The sequence below is a fragment of the Crotalus tigris genome, unplaced genomic scaffold (assembly GCF_016545835.1).
Source record: "Crotalus tigris isolate CLP2741 ecotype Arizona unplaced genomic scaffold, ASM1654583v1 scf7180000017663.5292952, whole genome shotgun sequence".
NCBI lineage: Eukaryota > Metazoa > Chordata > Lepidosauria > Squamata > Viperidae > Crotalus > Crotalus tigris.
In genome coordinates, this window is record NW_024096550.1 from 4,003,707 (window position 1) to 4,020,577 (window position 16,871).

The following is a 16,871-nucleotide window of genomic DNA, read 5'->3' on the forward strand; positions in this document are numbered from 1 at the left end:
GTTAAGTCCATCTTGTAAAACGTAGAAGCTTTATACTCTCAAACCAACATATCAACTGCTATCCAGATGCAGTCATAGTTAGAAAAGTCAGAGATGATTATGACCACCAATTTAGATGACTGTGGAAAGGAATTCATGGAGCTACTTAGTCCAAATTCAGCAGCCTTTTGGGTTCCTATATACTTTCTAGAGATAGCCTAGTTCTGGATAGCAGTCACTGCAGAACATTCCCTTAAGTGTGTCAGTCTTTCATTTTCTTCTTCTTTTTCCTAGCATGTTCTCATGTGGTTTTCAGATCTAGGCATATGTGGGCCAGCAGTACCCCTCTGAGATCAGGTTGGGGAGTATCTAAGTTTCATCACGAGGAATATCCGTTTCTAAAGTTAGCTCAGTCTCACACTGAAAGGGAAGCAAAACTGGCATAGTGGAACTGCTTCTGTAAGCCCTTGGAGAGGATGGAAGCATCTCTTTCTCTGATATGAGCTTTTCATGCTGCTCTTCATTCCCTTGGATGCTTGCTGTGGAGGGCAGTGGCTCATTCCAAGCTACAACAGCACATGTGGGTAATGCCAATGGGGAATCTTCATCTTTTATGTGGGGGTAAGAGGTCAACTCACCACTCAGATGGACTCTCTGGGTGACAGAATGGGGACACAACAAGGAAGATGATGGCCACCCAACAGGCTCCTGAATGCCCGCTGAAAGTCTACATTGAAAGCGTAGATCACTGGGTTGATGGTGGAGTTGGCCCAGCCAAGCCACATGAAAATATTGAAGACGGGTTGGCTGATGCAGGTCACCTGCTCAGGGCTTCTGTCCTTGGACCCTGAGTCACAAAAGGGCAACAGGCAATTGAGCAAAAAGAATGGCAGCCAGCAGCAGACAAAAACTCCCAAGATGATGGTCAAGGTCTGAAGCAACTTGGTTTCTTTGCACAGTGAGCTGCGCAGAGAAGAAACCGGCTCCTTCCCCTTGATCAAGCACAGGCCACCTGCTCTTTCCAGTGAGGAGATGCGACGGATCTGAGCCTTAGCAATGCGAAATATCTGGGCGTACATCCCAATCATGATGGAGACGGGAATATAAAAGCTGATCAAGGAGGAGGCAATGGCATAAGTACGGTTGAGATGAAGGTCACAGTGATAGGGAAGCAAACCAGGGGTTGCCTCAGCGCTGTGCCAGTGGAGGTGGACAGGGATGAAGGAAATGAGGATAGAGAGGGTCCAGGCCAGGGTGATCATCGTGAAGGCCAAGGACGGAGTCATCCGCCGCTCATAGCAGAAGGGGTTGGCAATGGCCCAGTAGCGATCCAGGCTGATGATGCAGAGTTGGAGGATGGAGGCCGTAGAGCACATGATGTCAAAGGCCACCCAGGTATCACAGAAGAGGCTGCCAAAGAGCCACAGCCCGCCAGTCACTTCCACAACCGCTTTCCAGGGCATGACCAGCAACCCTACACAAAGGTCAGACAAGGCCAGCGAGAGCACAAACCAGTTGGTGGCTCTGGTCCGCAGGTGGGGGAACCGGAGGACGGCCAGGCACACCAGACTGTTGCCCAACAGGGTGCTCAGCACCAAGAGCGACAGCAAGCACCCTGCCAGCACCCTCCAGCCACGGAGCGGGCCCTGGGGCTCCCAGACCTCCTGGCTGTGGTTGGAGGCGTTCTCCATCAGGGAGCGAGAAGGTCTTTCCGTTTCTCCGTTTCTCGGCTTCTTCTTTGGGGTGGGGGGGGGGGACTTTTCTGAATCTGGCGCCGCTTGCAGAGGACCCGGGCAGCGCCTGTCCATCAGCACCTCCGCAGCGCCAGCAGCTCCGAGGATCGCGCGTCTCTTCGTCGATTTGCCTCTGATTCCATTGCAAAACTTTCCTGCCTTGCGGGATGCGAGCGAGTCGGCCAGCCCGGCTCGGGATCTGGGTGGATGGGCTTTGAGGAGACGCCCTTGCTACTTCCCGGCTGAAGGAAGCGGCGGTGGATGCTACGAAATCCGGGGCGCTCTGCGGCTCCCTTGACGCGGAAGGCAAGCAGAGCGAGGCGAGGAAGGAGCCGTCCCGTGTGTGATGTGTACACGAACCAGGTTAGCTGTTTCCAGGTGTCTCGTTTGGAAGCATGGGTGGTGCTCGCCCCCAGATCTTTTAGCCAGCTTTCGCTGTTGAACGGACGGGGAGAGTCCTTCCTTCTCTTCGCCTGCCGGTCCAAATGGCCGGGGCAAAAAAATAAATAAGACCTAAATATAAAATAAAATAATAATAAAAAATAAAAATCTTAAGGCTTATTCTGGACTCTTTTCTACCCTGAGCCAGCTTCAGACTGGGCTGTTCACAGCAACATGGTAGGCAGGCAGAAATTCTACCGGTGCAGCTTTCCTCTCTGATAAGGAGGAACGGGAGACAAGGCTGCTGCCTAATGCACAACTGTGTAATACCTTACATTTTTTAAAAAAAAAGTCCCTAGTGAACTGAAATGTCTACTGATGCTGAATTTCAAAATGGGCCAAAAAAGTTTAAGCCTGTGAGAAAAGGGCAAACAGTTTAGAGCAGTGTTTCTCAACCTTGACAATTTTAAGGCATGTGGACTTCAACTCCCAGAATTCCACAGCCAGCATTGCTGGCTGTGGAATTCTGGGAGTTGAAGTCCACATGCCTTAAAATTGTCAAGGTTGAGAAACACTGGTTTAGAGGCACTTATCCAATCGATTGGCGTCTGAGAGTATGCGAAGCCAGCAGTTCCCTTGAACAGGATATTAATAACAGAATTAACAGAATAACAGAGTTGGAAGGGACCTTGGAGGTCTTCTATTCCAACCCCCTGCTCAAGCAGGAGACCCTCTACCATTTCCAACAAATGGCTGCCCAGCCCCTTCTTAAATGACATGAGTTCAGTCTGCTGTTACCTGCCTTGATAAGCCACCAGTCTCAAGAAGGAACAAAAGCGAATCAATCTGTCTCTCTCTCCTGCACACACAAGCAACCAATTCATCAGTGTATCTTATCCCAGCGCTGAAATCACCCTGAGGGTTTAAATCTGTACAACTGTGGCTTTTGAAACGAGAGACAGCAGTTAATCTGATTAAAAAGGTTTCCTGAATTGTGGTTAGCCATTCTGCTCGGTTGTTTGTCTTTTGATTTGGAAGCTTTATTGCTTCCATCCTTCAGAAGAAAATTATACCAGTCTGACATTTGCCTTCCTGATTGTCCATCTCTATCCTGATTTTGTTACTCCCGGTTGCTGCAAGTTAATAGGTGCAAAGCTAACCACATTTTACATCCTTTCTGGTTCTCTTTAGATGGGGCTGATATAAGAGAGAAAATGCTCCTTTAAGACCAGCATAGCTAAAGGTGTCTCTCATGGATTGGAGATGAAATGAAGGCAATAGAATTAATTTTTAGCATCACTTGCATCTTTTAAATTTTTATATACTTTTTACACACAGAGCAGGAAATACATAAACATATAAATAGAAAACATATGAATGGTTGCAGGAATTGGGTATGTCTAGTCTAGTAAAAAGAAGGACTAGGGCAGTGGTTCTCAACCTTTTTAATGCTGCGACCCCCAACCGGTCATAGGTCGAGGACTACTCAACCAGTCGTAAGCTGAGGACTGCTCAACTGGTGCAGCACCGTTTGCAGAATGGGACTTTTGGCGGGCTCAGCAGGGCAGAGACAGCCTGGACAATTCCTATTGGCTTTTGAAAGCCAATAGAATTAGACTCAATTCAAGAGAGTCTCTTCTATTGGCTTTCAAAAGCCAATAGAATAAAAGGGAGGAGCACAGCTAAGGAAAAGGGGGAAAAAATGGTGGACTGCATTGTTTGGCGACCCCCGTGAAATGGTTGTTCGACCCCAAATGGGGTCCCGACCCACAGGTTGAGAACCGCTGGACTAGGGGGTGACATGATAGCAGTGTTCCAATATTTGAGGGTCTGCCACAAAGAAGAGGGGGTCAACCTATTCTCCAAAGCACCTGAAGGCAGGACAAGAAGCAACGGATGGAAACTAATCAAGAAGAGAAGCAACCTAAAACTAAGGAGAAACTTCCTGACAGTTAGAACAATTAATCAGTGGAACAACTTGCCTCCAGAAGTTGTGGGTGTTCCAACACTGGAGGTTTTTAAAAAATAGATTGGACAACCATTTGTCTGGAATTGTGTAGAGCAGACATATCAAATTCGCGATGTCACGTGACGTCGCGCAACGAATCGGGACGCTTTTGCCATTGCCGGCAATGGGGTGGGTGCGGCTTCTGGATGACGTGTCCAGCCCATGGGCCGGCAGTTTGACACCCCTGGTGTAGTCTCCTGCTTGAGCAGGGGGTTGGACTAGAAGACCTCCAAGGTCCCTTCCAACTCTATTATTCTGTTATTTTATTAAATGTTTTTAATATTGTATTTGTACACCTTTCAGAATCCCTCTATAAGAGAGATGAGTGGGTTTTAAAAAATTGATAAATAAAGAATTAGCAAATAAATAAATGAATAAATTAAAATAAAATAAAATATCAGGAGACATGGCAGAAAAAGGAGTCTCCAAGGGCAATGCTCGGTCATGGTTAGTGGGATAATCAACAAGTCATATGCAGGAACTTCAAAAATTGGCCACATGTCTTGTTCACAGCTTAAAACCATGTGCACCTTCTTTACCAGGGCTTGATTTCCATGCCTCACTTAAACCTTGATTTACTGAATGAGTCACTGTTGGCTGTGCGAAGCCACAAATCATTGCTCAAAATGATAATAGTTGGCTGACAAATTCCAAGTCAAGTCCAAGCCAGTCATGTTGCAAGAGAGAATGATGGGTGAATAAGGCAACATGTGAAAGCAGTTCAGAGACTCTGGCCCCTCCGTTAAAGACAGGTGCTTGTTTGTTCATGATCTCTTTTCGTATTAGATTTATGTCCCACCTTTTTTATCAGGAGCTCCGGAAAATCTATGTAGATCTTCTCCAAAGCAGCAACTGTCTGAGGTCACTTGGGCTGAGGGAGAAAGAGACTGCACTCCTGCAAAGTCACTCAGGGGGTTTCTATGGCTGAGGCGGGTCTCAAACTTGCCCTCCCCCCCACCAAATGTTCCTACCACTGTATGTGTGCGGTATTAGATAAAAGATTACCTTTTATTTATTGACATATAGAGGTAGTCTCGATTTACGAGCCCAGATGAGCCCAAAATTTCTGTTGCTAAGTGAGACATTTGTTAAGTGATTTTTGCCCCATTTTATGACTTTTCTTGGCACAGCTGTTAAGTGAATCATTGCAGTTGTTAAGTAACACGCTTGTTAAGTGAATCTGGTTTCCCCATTGACTTTGCTTGTCAGAAGGTCTTAAAAGCTGATCACAAGACCCCAGGCACACTGCAACCGTCATAAATATGAGTCAGTTGCCAAGCGTCTGAATTTTGATCACGTGACCATGGGGAACGCTGCAACGGTCATAAGTGTGAAAAACAGCCATAAGTCATTTTTTTCAGTGCCATTGTAACTGAACGGTCACTAAATTAACTGATGTAAGTTGAGGACTATCTGTACTGTATATGATAGTGTGATCTTTTCCAAATCTCCTTGAATATCCTATTCAGAAAGCCTATATAAAAGATTTTCTTCCATGAAATATTGTTGCATATGATATACATAGAGACTTTCCTTTGCTGGAGATGATTAACCAGGACAAGAGAATCATGTCTTAGAGTTTTTTTTGCAATTATTTTTGCTGAATCTCTCTAATTAAGATGTTTTATCAAAGATGCCATTTTTATTCCAGACACTATCAATATTAACAACTGATGTTCCATTTAAACAACAACAGAAGCATACTTCTAAGTTTATATGGCAAGGAAAAAGCCCTGAGATTTTAATAGAAATCGTTGCAAGATGCTAATGAAAGAAGTGGTGTTGAGTTACCAGATTTAACACTGTACAGGTAGTCCTCAATTTACAACAATTCATTTAGTGACCATTCAAAGTTACGACAGCACTGAATAAAGTGACTTATGACCATTTTTCACAGCTACAACCTTTGCAGCATCCCCATGATCACATGATCAAAATTGAGATACTTGGCGACTGGTTCATACTTATGACTGTTGCAGCATCCTGGGGTCATGTGATCACTTTTTGCAACCTTCTGACAAGCAAAATCAATGGAGAAGACAGATTCATTTAACAACCAGGTTACTAACTTATGGACTGCAGTAATTCACTTAAGAACTGTGGCAAGAAATATCATAAAATGGAGCAAAACTCACTTAACAAATTTTCACTTAACAACATAAATTTTGGGCTCAGTTGTGGTCATAAGTCAAGGACTACCTGTACTTTGATGCTTGCTGTTCGATCTGGATGAAAGACTGGTTAATAAGTGGTTATTAGATTTTGAGAGACACGAATTATTATTTGGACGGCACACCTAGCTTTGGTATGATAAGGTTAAAATAAATGCTAATTTCAAGAATCATTTTGCTAGAGGTGCCATCCTAGGAGTTTGGAATTGATATAAAATAAGCCTCTTCTACAAGGTACCTCTTTGATGTCACCTCCGGAAGCTTTTTTTGTTTTTAAGAAAAGAAATGATGTTGAGACCAAACTGGGGGACTTATGATCAGTTAATATATCTTAGCCAAGGTGATCCTACTGTCAAGTTAAAAAAGAATTGGAATCAGAAAGATATGTTTGCCACTGGCCCACATACTTTCAACTTAAGGAAAGATTTAATGTAGACCAGAAAAGTTATGGAATTGAATTTGTAAAAAATGAATTTGAAATGGTATTTATTTATTGCTAAGGTTCACAAGATGTTGTTGAAAATGTCTTAGAGATTTTCTTCTTGCATTTGCATTTAGAGCTAAAACATACCCATATGAAGTCCAAGATTCTATTCCATTTCTATGGGTTTTATCTAGATAGTTCTTAAATATTTTACTACCTTTAGGGCATCTCCAAGGTTTTGGTTCTAGATTTCTCTGTTAGTAATGCAGTAAACATTACAGACTACAGTGTTGGATTTATTCATTTTAGAGTGCTTCCTTTTTGGTGATCTCACAGATACTTGCCATCTTCACGCTTTTTAAAGTTAGAGCTGTGAAAATTATATGTTGTTCTGTGAAAGCTCTTGGCTCTAAATGAAGAAACCAGCTGGCATCCAGGTTGGTAATAACATGGCTTTTTTCTTTTTTTTAAAGTATTCCATATTGAATTTTAACATTGCAAATCTAAGCAATCATTTAAAATACAAAATAACATTTGCAAAGACCAACCTCTGTTTGAGCTTCTAAGTGCACTAAGCATTTGTCTATTTAAAAATTAACCCCATTTCATTCAATGATTTGCAGAAACCTTTCAAGGCAATCCTTTCTTTTCTTTCTTCATGTGATTTATATTCCATTATTCTCTCCAGGCAAGGTAGATAGCAAACAAGCACAATCCCCAAAAAATGAAGATATAAGCTAACTGATATAAGCTTAAAACAATGAACAATTAAATACATGCCAACAAATTACATTTTTCCATGGAACTGTGGTGGCCCAGTGGCTAGAATGCAGTATTGCAGGCTAATTCTACCCATTGCCAGGAGTTCGATTCCAACCGGCTCAGCCTTCCATCCTTCCGAGATCGGGAAAAGGAGGAGCCAGATTGTTGGGGACAATATGCCAACTTTGTAAACCACTTAGAGAGGACTATAAAGCACTGGGAAGTGGTATATAAGTCTCAGCGCTATTGCTATTGCATGTTTTCTTAAGAATTGGGTTTGATGGATTCACATGCCTTCAAACAATTCTTGGAAGCAACTGTTTTTTTGATCTCAGACATGAAACTACAGGTAGTCCTCGACTTACAACAGTTCATTTAGTGACTGTTCAAAGTTACAATGGCATTGAAAAAAGTGACTTATTGTCGAGCCCTGTGAGGCCGACTCATCCGGGAGGCAGGGAGGCCGCGCGCTGCTCCACTGCCCAACCAACAGTCCCACACACGCTCCGTCGATGCTGCTGCTGATCAGCTGTCCCTCACTGAAGTCATCACTCAGTGCCTCGCCGGGTCGACAGTTGCAAGCAGGGAGGAGACCGTTCGATGTTCTCCCTTGTGCTTGGATCGGACAACCTGCTGCTGGCCAGCCCGGGCAGGGACAGGCAGCCGACCTGACAACACACAGGGCTGGGGTGGGGCTTCAAAGCTGGATGGTGGTGGGAGGGGCTAAGGCCCAAGCAGGCCAGTTTTTCCTCCTGCGGACTGGATGGTGCCTTGAAGGGTGGGGTTAAGGTCGGTGAGAGTGAGGCAGGTGCGTATATCCTATGTAAAGCACTGGGAGCAATTCACTCCCAGTGCTGACTTTATTTTGTACGGAGTGAATAAAATTACCATTTGTCTATTGTTCCTGCTTGCTGGCTATTCTTGAAGCTCCAAAGAGGACGACCTGACAGTAAGTCAGCACTCATTAATTACTATTGTTCACCTTCTCTGATTCCTGGTGGTGAAAGGAATGGCAGAGGGAACCCAAGGGGCCGCACCGGTGGAGGAGCTCCTGGAGCCAGTGGTGGAGACTGAGATACCACCTGCAGCAGAGGCAGGGGAGGCCCAGCCATCGGTAGGCCCAAAGAGAAGGCCCAGCAGCCTGTGGACACAAGGGGTGAGTCCCACCAGCTGACTCCTACAGTCTCTTCTCTGCACCGCCCGGAGGCTGGTAGGCTGTGTGCAGCAGGAGTGGGGGAGGCCTTGTCCAGATGGAGGAAGAGACATGTGACTGGAGATGAGGAGGAGGAGTGGAATTATTCCACAGCCCTGGGCCAATATATATTGGACATTCTCCGGGACCAGTTTGGAGAGGTGGGCTACCTGGAGCCGCCACCTCGACCCAGGGCCACCCCCGGTCCGGGGGCCCCAGCAGAGTCATCTGGATTCCAGCTAGCCAGCCCAAAGTTCAGGATACCTCCTAGCAGTGGCCCTTCCCAGGCAGGGGCTCCTGAGGGGTCTGCTTCAGCCGATCAGCCCCGGCACCGACGGGAGCACCGGATGGCAGGAGCTTCAGCTGCAGCACCCACCAGGCAGGCTGTGCTCTTCTCCAGGTCCTCAGGGTCCTGGGAGACAGACCCTAGCAGCCGTCGTTCCATTCCTATGGATGACGGTCAGCGCAGAGCACAGGCCATAGATCCATGGCCGTCGGGGTTCATGTGTGGCCCACCGCTTATTGCAGTGTCCTTTGATGGCAACCCAAACCGATTGGCGATGTTCATGAGTCACGTCCTAAGCCACCTGGACCGGTTTGCCTCTCTTTACCAGTCCAATTGGGCAATGGTGGTGGCAGTAACAGCAAGCTTGCAGGGTCAAGGACAAATAAACATGAATAGAATATGAAAGAAGAAAAGTAGAGATTTATACTGACAAGAAGGCAGTGGAAAACTTTCACAAGTTTGTGAATAATAAAAATATTATTATACTATGTTTGTAAGATAGCCCTTGTTTAGTAATTGCTTTGTTTGCAACCTTTTGCAGTTACAACCATAATGAAAAAAAATAACTACAACCAATCCTTGCAGATCTGTAAAGCAAAGGAAAGCTGAAGTAAAATCCTAAGTACAGTTGCAGTTTCACTTAGCAAATACATCATTTAACCACTAAATTGCCAATCCCAATTGTGGTTACTAAATAAGGGCTACCTATATAATAACAAAGATCAGAATTGTTAAAACAACGTTTCTTTCAGGGGGTGCACAGTTGTGAATGCTAGACATTAAGGAAGAGGAAGAAACAGATTTATGCCTTTGTAGATTCAAAGATGTTTATTATGAACTTCCAGAAGAATCTACCAATGGGTTCTGGAAGAAATAAAGACTGATTGTTCCCTTGAACTGATAACTGGCAAGCATAATAGCAGCCCATTGATAACCGGCCATCAACATCCCAATCGACCAATAAAAAGGCCACAATACAACCAGACACCACATAAATATGACGCATAAAATAACCCAAGGCACACATTCTGGTAGACAGAAGTTCCTTGAGGACGGGCTCCAACATGAGTCCAAAAGCTTGGAAGATAAAGCCTCTGGTCCCAGTGCCCGACCCAGACTGGATCCTACCACATCATCCTTGGACATGTATATTTGCCTTCATTCATGAGAAACCACATCTTTTGGTGATGTGAGCAGATAATATACTAATAAAAACAACTACTGTATATTCGATGAGATGGAGGGAAATAGAAAGGCAAAACAATAAAATAGATGGACAAGATGGGAGATATCTTTGGGATATTCCAAAAAACCCCGCAGGTTGTCATCAAGAAAAAATAAAGATGGCAGATACTTGTTGATGCTCATCAGGACTACTATATATACTCCAAAGGTTGTAAGATCTTTTTTACAATTTTTTTGTACTTTGTTCTTCTTGGGGAAAAAAAAGAAGTAGCCAAAATAAATACAAGTACCCAGTACAGGAGACTTTCCTTACTGTAAAAAAGCACCATCAAATAGGCAGGCCACATGCAAGTGACCTCCTTGTGGCTTAATTGACAGCAGCAGCAGATACTCATAGTGCATTATAGCCCGGGTTATGTGGGGTTGTGGGAAATTTTGAAATGGCACCCCTGCAGATGTCAGATGTTGGAGCAAAGTTAGAAAAGGCAGAATGGAACATTCCATTCAACCCATAGAATGTCTGGGAGAACAGATAAAATATGGAAGTCTGACTTTTATGTCCTGCTGTTTAATAATGCTGGTATAATCTATTGATTTTGATGCAGATAGCCATAAAAACACAAACAAGCAAACAAAAGGAAAAGTAGAGATTTCAAACAGTACCACTAGAGGGCAAACCTGGCCTTACGAAAAAAGTCCTTTTTTTCTGATTGCGGTTGACGGTTGTTCCTTGATAGTCCCTCTTGTTAAATGATTCATACTGTCTGTTAACACATGTGAAAAACATGTCTCTTTCATCCTTTAAGTGTTAGAAGTTCTCCGTTTTAAATGTTAGGAGACAAACTGAAGTTATAGACCAGTTGGGGCAAATTGCATGAAGAAATCTAGTCGCTTAGGAGTTAATAAATTCTGCTTGGAAAAATAAAAATGGTCAGCATTCTGCAACAAGACAGCAAGGAAAATAGCTTTGCAATTACACATATCATTGCATTCTGCAGTGTTCACCTCAGGACGAAGGGGATTGTAACCTACGCTTGCAGTGCAGTTTTAAATATGGTTTTTGGAATGTAGAATTGTACCTAGACAAGAGAATTACTACCCTGAGGTACATATGCCTTTCCTCCATATTGCAGATTCCCCTGTCCTGTACTATAAATGTTTTACTGAAAATAAATTCCATAGTTTAGCAATGGAAATGTTGGCATCAATAATAATATCATGTATAAATTGGCAGATAGCGTATAAGTCATCTAGTCCAACCCCTTCTTATGAGGACTTCTTATGATTAGAACAGAATCCACTACAGATAGTCCTTGATTTACAATCACAACTGAGCCCAACATTTCTGTTACTACGTGAAACATTTGTTAAGTGAGTTTGCCCCATTTTGCAACTTTTCTTGCCACTGAATCACTGTAGTTGTTATATTAGTGAAACTGTTGTTAAGTGAATCTGGCTTCCCCATTGACTTTACTGGCCAAAAGTTCGCAAAAAATGATCACATGATCCCAGGACACTGCAACCGTCATAAATATGAACCAGTTGCCAATCATTGAAATGTAAATCACATGATTATGGGGATGCTGCCACAGTTGTCAGTGTGAAAAATGATCATATAAGTCACTTTTTTCACTGCCGTTGTTAACTTCAAATAATCACTAAATGAACAGTTGTAAGTCTAGGACTATCTGTAGTAGGATAGTGGTTTCTGAAAAGGAAAAAAAAAACATTTATGTTGCTTACTATTACCATAGTAATAGTAAGAAAAGAAGGACGTGCAAAATGATTTGCCTATGAACCATTTCAGGCATGGAACAGCCAGTCAAGCTGTTTGTGTAAAAAGCAAAGCATACATGTTATAAGTACTGTGATCTGAGTATTGTGAGTTCTTAGGATCCACCAGACATTCTCGATATAAACAATAACTTCTTCCTTTACTCTTAGCACAACAAACATAGAAAGGCATCAATTATTTAGGAGGTTGACTTCTCCAGCTTAAGCAAGACTGGGTTTATTTCATGCAGATAAGATCTCCAGTTCTGCCCTTTTGACTCTCTGAAGACAGCCTTCAAAGGAGGATGGAAGATAACCAATTTCTTTCGGGCTTAATATTTTCACCATTCCAAGATCTATCATGTCTCACATTAGTCATGATGACTGTGGCTGTTGGAAACTGTGGCTCCTCAACTGTCAGAATCCATTAATATTCATTTCTATCTATCTCCTCTGATCTAAAACCAAATCTCACCTTCCCCTGGATTCTGCCATACTCCCAAGGGGGAGGGGGATATGTCTGCGGGGTATGACTTTCACTTCCTCTATTTGCTACAATGTAACCTTTTGTTTATTGCCTGTTGGGATTGCTGCCCATTACAATGTAACAAATTGCCTCCTGCACTATGCATCTCTCTGAACTTTCTTCTCTCTAACCTGGCAGTTAGGAAGGGGGGGGGAGAAATGCAAACATCTGGAACCTGGCTTATTTCTCCGGTCTTAAAAGGAGGTGTGAAGAACTGTGGAACATCATATTACAAACTGAGCGGGACTGATGTTATCTTCCCTTTCCCACGATGGATTTAACACCTGGGGATTGGGCGGTCTGAACCATCCGGATGAACTGTGGGGTGGGGTTTGCTTAGGGACCCTTTAAAGTATCGATCTGTAAAGAATCCCTCAGATCCTGTCTATTATGCCTGCTATCAACTACTCTTAATAAAAGTTCCTGTTGGAAGAAATTGTTTCCAAGAGTTCTGCTATCTTAAGATGTGGGATTGAGGGTCACAGTTTCCCCACCTGTATAAAATTTGAGAGCAGGGGTGGTGGGGGGAGAGAATCAGACTCTAACTTTGACTTTGAAAACAAGGTTATAAAAGAACATATACATTTCTATTTTATTCTATGAAATGTTGGGGACTGAATATAATGAAGTCAGCAGCACTGGAAAGCCCACATGACCATGGGGATGCTACAACATTCGTACTTGTGAACACTGGTCATAAGTCTCTTTTTTTCATTGCCGTTGTAATTTTGAATGGCCATTAAATGACCTGTTGAAAGTCGAGGACTACTTGTAAACCATCCACAATAAGTGGCTGTCCAGCCCCAGTTTGAAAGCATCCAATGAGGTTCTTACTGTGTCAACCTGGATTGCTCTGTGTTAACATTGTTTAACCACCCAAATACGTTCTTGATTTTTTTTTCTATTTTGGTACATCAATTCTGCAATGTTGGGCTTGATTGGTTGGAAGGCCGCCAAAGAATTATAGGGCTGAAGGCTAGATTTGGAAATCAAAAAGTCCTGGAAGAAAGCAGTGGTAAACTACTTTGATATTGATATCAAAGAAACTGAATGGTTGTGCCTATGAAGACCCCAGGAAGTGACTTAATTTCAAAGGAGATTTACTTCACGAGTGGCCAATTTACAATAAATTTTAAATAAACCTGAAGACCTATAATGCAGAAGCTGTTCAGCCTGCTTCAGAGCAGCTGCCATGTTTTTAAAATGCTTTTCTTCCCTCTTCTGGTGAAATTTCAAAATCCTTAAATAAATTAAGAAATGAAGTGTTATCTAAGATTGCATTCAAATGTGCTGCACTGCTAATAGGAGACATATGATTGGTTAGGCTGCAGCAGGGTCATATAATTTGTTAGAAGTTCATCAATGGTATTATTTCAGTTCATGTTTGCATTGGATAATAAAGAGTCCAGGAGCTTGACTGATTTCTTATGATTAATAAGATTATAAGAGTGAGCTATTCTCCTCTCTATTTGGTTTATATTTCCAAGGAGCAGTTAGATGGGCATTTTGTTTTATTTCATGTAAAGGGACCACTAGAGAAAGTCTTGTTGGCAAAGCAAAGGACACTCTCCTCTTCAAGAAAAGGGAAAAAATCTGTAGCTTTTCAAATCAGTGGGAAGATCCTTGGGCAAATTCCTTTCTCCTATTTTTCCATCATCTATATCTTCTGTGTCTCTAAAGAGTAAGCTATTCTGTTTGGCATTTATTGTTACAATTGCTTTATCACCAATAATAATAATACAGTGTTTGAGCTCATTCCTGATTTTAAAAAAACCCATCTCAATATTTTAATGCAGAACTGGGAGATAGATGCTTTGTTTCAGAGATTCATCATAATATGGATATCACAGCCAAGTTTCTTGAAGACATTTTTAATAGCATCTTTTCTGTTCATTACACCACCCTTCTCCATATAAATGCCCACCAATTTTGGTTTATTTATTAATCCATAAATCACACAGTCTTGTGTTTTTATAGCCCATAAGATTACTACATTGCATCTCAGTAGCAAAAATGCCAAGTTTTGATTTGGTGCACTTTTTCCTGCTCTTTTTTTTTTTCAGAAAGAAGGCATAAAATAGTTAGATACACTAAGCCACTTCAAAGTGTGATGAGTTGATTTTATGGGAAACACCCAACCCTTTAGTTAAGCAGCTCCCAACCTTTTGGGCACCAGGGACTGGTTCCACAGAGAGAGGTTTTTCCACAGACCAGAGGGGGTGTGGTTTTGTGTTCTGCCTGCATCACAAGGATGGGGCTTCATTTGTTTGTGCAGTCCGGTTTCTGGCATGCAGTGGCCTGTTGGGGGTTGGGGACCCCTGCTTTAGTTTATGTTACACCCTTCCCTAGCAAATAATTTTAAAATCAAGGGGGAAATTTGAACTCTCCCGTCTCCTCTGATGGCATAATATAACCAGTTGTATCCGCTGAAGTCCTTGGAGGTTAACCTTTAAATAATTGGAGATCCTTCAAGAAAATTGTTCTTCTCTGCAAGACAATATGCTTCATATGTCATGGATAAGCCGGAATCAATCTCTCCCTAGATCAGTGATGGCGAATCTTTTAGAGACCGAGTGCCCAAACTGCAAACCAAAACCCACTTATTTATCGCTGGGTGCCAGGTGGGCATGGCCCACTGGATGGGCATGGCTGTGGTGGTCATGGCAGATTGGGTGGGCGTGGCCAAGGTGGGCGTGATCACCTCAATGTTGCTTGTGGGGAGGAATGCCTGTGGAGGCCGGGCAGGGTTGGGGGAGATCCAGGGGGTCTCTGGCAGGTGGGGCTGTGGGCAAGAGGCTTGTCCTGCGGGGTGAGGTGAGGCAAGGCGAGGCAGGGCGGGGGTGCCATTGTCACAGGGCTAAGTGAGGCAGGGGCCAGGGCAGCTTCTGCCTGACACCATCGGCCCCTGCACACAGAGTCCAGCAAGCGCATGGGTCCTGGGATGCATCCAGCCATCTGGAACCTCAGCGAATTAGCGGGCAGCTGGTTGAAGAGAGACGGTTGCCATCTCTGGGGCATGGCGAGAGTGCCCATAGAGAGGGCTCTGAGTGCCACCTCTGGCACGCGTGCCATAGGTTCACCACCACTTCTCTAGATGGTTCCTCCCTCACCAGGTAGGTTGAGCCATTGCCTTATGAACTGCATAGTGTAGCTGACTCATCTGATCAGCTAGTAGGCACAGATTGTGCCTTGCATTCACCCACTGCTGTGTAGAAATGGATGAGGGAAGCCACAACATGTTTCAGGGCTCTTGAACAAAGGAAGCTCTTCCTGTTACTCAATGAAGCCACAAAGTGCCTCTCTGTTTGCAGAGTTCAAGCTGATTTTAGAATGCAAGGTCACATTTGCCCTTTCCCATGGACTCTTGAGTTCTGCTTCAAAGTTTTCTGTAACAAAGGAATTTGAGGTTATCCAATCATTTCAGGTAAAGAAAAAACAATGGGAGGCAAACAAAAAATGTTTATGAACACCTAGATGTGTAAAAGTTCTACAATCCAGCCAATCAATAAAAAGGGACAATTATATTTATTAGATTTTAATGACTTTTATAAACAGAAAATACTAAGAGCAATATAATCTCTATGCATAACTAAAATTATTAAAAGCAGAGAGGATTGCTGGCATCCTCCATCGAAGAAATCCCTATCTTTGCAAGAGAGGCAGAAACGATCTCCCTTTTGCAAGCAGGAAATCTTGCAGCTGGGGATTTCCCCCCCCCCCCCACACACACACACTTTCCCTGGCTTGTCCCACATCTGGGGTTTTCTTCCTCGTGAGGAGACCCGCAAGATTTCCTGCTTGCAAAAGGGCGATCACTTCTGCCTCTCTTGCAAAATAGGGATTTCTCCGACGGACGATGCCAGCAATCCTCTCTGCTTGGTTTCACCGGAGAAATCCGTCTTTGCAAGAGAGGCAGAAGTGATCGCCCTTCTGCAAGCAGCGGAGGACGCCAGCAATCCAGAGTGGGGCTACAGGCAAGAAAGGGAAACCCCTTCTCGGAGCATCCGGGTTGGGGAAACCCCCTGCCCCACCGCCTGCCTTCTCCTTTTTTTCTGCAAGGGGGGGAGGAGGCAGGAGGAGGCGCAGAAGCAGCGGGCGAGGTTGCAGCCCAGCCCAGAGAAGGGGAAGGAAGAGTCAGTTGGAGAATGCATCTTTCTCCCCCCACCCCCGGAGGGAGAAGCCCCCCCCCTTGCCTGCCCACCGCCCCGGCAGCGCCACCAAAAGCTGCCAGCCACGTGACACGCTCGGCCGCGGCGGGTCAAGCGGCAACCCCTGGCAAAGGAGGGGCGCGCACTTGGCCACCTTCAAGCATGCGCTCTCTGCCTCTGTGTGCGCACAGGCAGGGCCGTGATGTCGCAGGTTCACTTCGCCCCCGGCCGTTCCATATAATGAGACTGCTCCGGTGCCTGCCAAAACCAGGCTGGGGTCTGGGCAGTGGTGTAGGGCAGGAC

General features: G+C 44.2%; 1 pseudogene; it reads right to left on the bottom strand.

The window, feature by feature from the left end:
* Positions 1-348: 348 nt before the first annotated feature.
* Positions 349-1,670, bottom strand: LOC120304847 (annotated as a pseudogene).
* Positions 1,671-16,871: the final 15,201 nt, after the last annotated feature.